This window comes from Sorex araneus, chromosome 7 (genome assembly GCF_027595985.1).
Source record: "Sorex araneus isolate mSorAra2 chromosome 7, mSorAra2.pri, whole genome shotgun sequence".
Taxonomy (NCBI): domain Eukaryota; kingdom Metazoa; phylum Chordata; class Mammalia; order Eulipotyphla; family Soricidae; genus Sorex; species Sorex araneus.
In genome coordinates, this window is record NC_073308.1 from 29416725 (window position 1) to 29422654 (window position 5930).

The 5930-nt window shown below is 39.4% G+C and overlaps 1 pseudogene; it reads left to right on the forward strand.

Moving 5' to 3' along the window:
- Positions 1-1934: 1934 nt before the first annotated feature.
- On the forward strand, positions 1935-2137 carry LOC101548001 (cytochrome c oxidase assembly protein COX14-like; annotated as a pseudogene).
- The last annotated feature ends 3793 nt before the right edge of the window (positions 2138-5930 follow it).

A 5930-nucleotide genomic window follows, 5' to 3' on the forward strand; every position in this document is an offset into this window, starting at 1 on the left:
AAACTATCAGTAACTTTATAAATTATGATTCTTTAAATAGGAAGTTTAAAACAACTAAGAAAGAGAGAGGAATGGTGCATAAAAGCCATTGTTCCCCAAAGGAAATTGCATTGTATGTATATACTGCTTCACTTTGCTGTGTTCCCCAGGGTTTGAGAACTTCTGATACTCTTTCTTACTAAATTCCCCTTCAACTTATTATCATTTTACTGGGCCACAGAACATCATTCCCTTCCTGCCAGATCTCTTTTGGTTCAGTATTCCAGTGCATCCGATAACCACTATGAAATAACAAAAGTGTTTCCCGTAGCCAATGAATCTTAGTCATGTCATTGAACATAGAATACATGTAGCAAATGGAAACCTTTTGAAGGGGATTTGAAGCAGTTTTGTTGAATTTTTAAATTTTATTATTATTTTTTTTAAATCTTGGGATGCTTAGGGCTTACTCCTGGCTCTGGATTCAGGGATCACTTTTGGTAGGTTTGTGGGACCATATGGAATCCTGGAAATTGAACCTGGGTGGGCCACATTCAAGACACGTGCCCTACCCCCTGTATTATTTCTCTGGCCCCTGAATTTGGTGTTTTAAAAGTAATTTCTCTTATTTATGAATATATAAAAAATGGAGTAAATACCTGGTGTAAAAAACACGCAACCTGGAGATTCTTCTTGCAGCTATTTATTCAGAGACCTTCTCATGCATTCGGAAGAGCGGAAACGGGGAAAGAAGAGAAACGAGGGACAAACGAGGAGGAGCCTCTAGCTAGGTGACTTCCCCCCTTTTATCCCTCTCGCTGCTTGTTTATGCCCAAGTGTCTACAGCTGATAGGCAAATTACACCTTGTGGGCGTGACAGGACATCCTGTTTCCTTATTAGGAGTTGTTTTCGAAGCACGGTGCAATTAACAAGAAACAGGTGTTGTTTACGAAAATAAAATACTAGGTACAAAAGGTTCAATAACAATAGCAGAACACCTATTTTCTAGGACAGATACTCTTTCAGCAGGACCCATCAATGATGAAATCTCATGGTTGTGTTTCTCCTCTCCTTGTCCAACAAACATATGAGCATTCATAATATTAATCGTTTTGTATGGGCATAGCAAGAGATGCATTAAACTTTTAGAATTGCTCTCTGGGGTCATCTCAATCTCAGACTACAGTGCCCAGGCCAGATTAGTCTTTCCTATCCCTATCAGGGTACTAGTCTTGTCATTACTTTAAGATCATGACAGCACTTGTCCATGATCAGACTCTTAACTTATAGTTAAGAATGAGGCACTTTGGCCAGGCCCATCTAGATGCCAGGGTAGCACATAATTTACCGCTTGCCCTGGGTCCGTCTCGTCCCCCGTTGGGACCCTGCCTTTTAGAGGGCTAGGAACTGAGGGCAACCAAGGCTACAGTTAAGAAAGCAGATGCCCGGGAATTGATAATATTCAAAGCCAATTAAATCCCAATTGCAAAGGCATATTAATAAATGTCTTTCTTTGTCCATACAAAAAGGACCTGCTCTGAATAAGCTATGCAAAGGACTCAAGGAGAAGAGAAAGACATTATTTACAAGTCAACAGAACACTAAGAAAGAAGCTACAAATAAACACAGAGGAATGGGAGCACTGTGACGGGAGTAACCCAATAAACCTAAACTACCTGAAGCTATGTAATCCTACAACCTGGTACTAAATTGTTATTAAACACAGACTTTATATTAATTTTTCAGACTTTCAAGGTATGTAAATGGAATTTTGTGTTTATTTTTTATGGCCATATGAAGGACCACATGAGAATTTAGTTTAAACGGGAATGTGGCACGTGCACTGCATTTTGGAACGGAATTCAGGTTCCATTTTCAGCCGTAGGTGCCCTTGAGATCCTCGGCCGAGACCTTCGCTGCTACCGCCAGCGGGCGCATCCCTGCAGGTGACAACATGCCAATTGCCAAGCAGCTAGCTGACATTGCTTACAAGACCTTCTCCACCTCCATGATTCTCCTCACTGTGTCCGGGGGCTCCCTCTGCAGTGCCCGAGCCTACCAGCTTTTTGTAGCTAAGCGAGACAGGCTGAGGAAGAATGGAAGACTTCAGGAGTCCTAGAAAATCAGAGAGCTTTTTTCTCTGAGCAGAGTGCCTGAGGAATGCTATGGAAAGACCTCACCTGTAATTATTTCCAAGTCAAGAAAGAAGTATGACCTTAATAGTTTCCAAACCTGACGACAAAATCTGCAGCAAAAGGACTCGAGGGTGCTCTTGGGAAGGTGGGAGGCACCGGCCCCTCCCTCCGCTGAGATGTGACCCCGGGGCTGCAGCTGCACGAGCGTGAATCCAGACCCAGCTGAACCAAATTCAACATGGGCAGCTACTTACAGAATGTCTCCAGCCTGAGAACCAAGCCGTGACCCCATGCCCGCCCAGGAGGGGAAAGGTATTTCTCTCTCTCGCCTCTCCCTTCCCGGGGATGAAGGACGTGGGGACCACCATATTATGACGACCACAGATGGGACTTACAAGCTTGCAATGATCCAATATCTGGAAGAAATCTCCCTGGACTTAGTTGTTCAAGTACAGAAATCCAAAACCGCGCAGTAGCGCGACCTTATTTCCCTTCACAACAGGTCTGACTCTAGTGGGGTGCTCCTAACAATAATGGTGAGGATTGTGTTGAAATATTGAATGTAACCAAAGTAAATAGAAAGTAAAGTGAAATTTATCAGTTATAAGTGGGGGGAGGGTGCGGGGGTGGGCAGAATGGGAGGCGTACTGTGGTGTTTTTTTTTCTTTTTTTCTTTTTATTTTTTTTCGGTGGTGGGATATGGGCACTGGTGAAGGGATGGTTGTTTCAGCATTGTATGACTAAGACTTAAGCCTGAAAGCATTGTAATTTTCCACATGGTGATTCAATAAAATAAATTAAAAAAAAATAGTTTCCAAACCTGCTTGGAAAAAATATGCATGCTTTCTCTGGTACTGCCAACTTGGGGATGCTATCAATCATATCAGGAACGGGAAGGTGAGGCACACCTATTAAATGTTTTGCTCTGTAAAAAAAAATAAGAAGAATTTAGTTTTAAAAATCTGTACTGACAGTTTAGTATGAGCATAACAAATTTGATGAGAAAGGTGCATAGAAGCCCACCAAGTTCAATGAGTGGAAACAGTGACACAGAAGGCTCAGCTAGCACCAGTTCGCTCAGTAAATCCCCTCTGGCCTTAGTAATACCATTGTGAGATAAAAACACTTACCACAAATTTACTTTTAAAGGGACCTTTTATTTATTTATTATTTTGCTTTTTGGGTCACACCCAGTGATGCACAGGAGTTACTCCTGGCTCATTGCACTGAGGAATTACTCCTGGTGGTCTTGGGGGACCATATGGGATGCTGGAAATCGAACCTGGATCGGCTGCATGCAAGGCAAACGCCCTACCCGCTGTGCTATCACTCCAGCCCTCAAGGGGACCTATTTTTTTAAAAATACCATTTTCCATTTTTTTTTATCACAAATAATATGAAGCACATTTGTTTGTGCCTGCAAAGGGGGCAGCTTGGAAGAATGAGTAGGGAAGCTGGAGACATTGGTCATACCAGTGGCAGGACTGCTGTTGGAACTCTGAATGCCTGAAACATGTGTTATGAACATCTTTGTAATTTAGGGTGTTATTATAAAAATAACTAAATAACTGGGCTCAAATTTGAAGCCTATCATTTTCATCATTTTCTCTGCTTTTAAATAATAGCCCAAAGACAACTTTGTAAGTGGTAGCAAATGATTAGAGATTGTTCAGCACTGTTTTCACAGTTGGAGTCCTCTCCTCCCATAAATGATTGGAAAATAGTGAAGTGAAACATCAATGATAAATTCTTTTCCTGAATATATATAGCACATCTTCTTTTTCTTTTGTTTTATAAATGCAACATGGATACATGTGGTGAAATTGTTCCTATCGTATTCATAAATGAAATATATGGATATGATATGGCAAAATCGTTCCTATTGAAAATTTCAAATAATGATACAAGTTTTGAGGGCCAGAACAATAGTAGTGTGTAGAGCTTTTGCCTTGCACACAGACAATCTGTGTTTGATCCCTGGCACCCAGACACACTAGGAGTAATCCCTGAGCACAGTGCCAGGAATAAGTTCTGAGCACCACTGGGTGTAGTCCTAAACAAAGTTAACAAATAAAAAACCAAATGCTTTTCAACACGTACACACAAATTTACATTAATGTGACTCAAATTGCAAGAAGAATAAAATTGCAATAAAAAAATATAGCTTTTCTTTCAATATCAAATACTTGTTTAAACTTTGGAATGTTTTGTCACTATGAATTTATTTTCAATAAATTTTTTTAAATTTAGATGCACAGATATATCAATAAGCTAAAGGTGAAACTCAGATAGCAGTTCTCAGGTAGAGCAATCAAACATTGTTAGCTTTCTCTGGCACTGAGCTCTCTTCTGCTCCCTGATAATTGCATTACCACATCATAAACATTTGTCTTTGTGGATTTTTTGCCCACAAATATTTCTTATTAAAAATAATAATAAGGGGCCAAGCACAGAACATAGTGAAGGGTGAAGGCACTTGCTTTATGTACAGCAGAGCCTGGTAATATTGCTGGCACAAAATATGGTCCTCATAGCTTGTAAGATATGATCTCTGAGCACAGAGTTAGGAATAAACACACACAGACACACATACACACAAAATCAGTCAAATCAGTATCCAATTTCTCTTTTCTTTTTTTTTTAATTTTATTGAATCACCATCAGATAGTTACAAGCTTTCATGTTTGGGTTACAATCACACAATGATCAAACACCTATCCCTCCACCAGTGCACATTCCCCACCACCAATATCCCTGGTATACCTTCCCTTTCCCACCCTCCCCCTGCCTCCATGGCAGATAATATTCCCCATACTTTCTCTCTCCTTTGGGGAATTATGGCTTGCAACACAGACATTGAGAGGTCATCATGTTTGGTTCATTATCTACTTTCGGCACGCAACTCCCATCCTGACTGATTCCTCCAGCCATCATTTCCTTAGTGATCCCAATTTCTCTTTTCTATCTGCATGTGTTTGTATATTTTTACATTCAACTCAGAGTTTCCTTTGTTTGATGTTCAAAATTTATTTCAGCCATTCTAGTTTCTATTCAAAAACTGTAAATCAAGCAGTGGAAACTTCTATTTTCATCCACAAGTCTTGGTATTGGACAGTATTATTTTAAGACTTGTGGGGGGCTAAATCTATGAACTATCCTATAAGAAATTTTCAATATAAACCATTCACATGTAATTGTTATTGCTTCTTCTATCTAATTTCTTTCAAAATTCTTCCTTTGGTGTCCAGTGGTTATGCCAGTTCTCAAAATAACATATTTATACATCTCAGTTTGGGTTGTATTATATTAAACAACTATGTCATATGAAATAAAAATTCAGATCTAGAGCTAAGCGTTAATATATAAGAATTTATCTTCAATGTTAGTGATCAATTCATTGCGTTTGAAATATATACATCTTAACCCATTAAATGAACTAGGATCCTTGAAAGATTTCTTCTTTACTGGATGGCAAGATGTTTAATTATATCTAATGATCTTTTATTAGATTTGGAATTAGGAGTCTCCTTTGGGTGTCCCTTTTCCCACCTGGGAAGGAGGAGTGCTCTATATAGCTATTATGTGGTTTTCGAGAGATCCTCAGGATATATCAATGGGGCATGGGATAAATTTACATAAACTGAGGGCATGGTGCAAAATTAGGGAATAACTGGTAGGACAGGGGACCATGGTAAGGAAACAAGCTCAGAAGGCCACTGAAATATATTTTAAAGAAATAGTGCTTCAAGTTATCTTTATTTTATACTAGCAATCCTCCATTATTCTAAGCATACCTTATGGTTATAAAACACTTT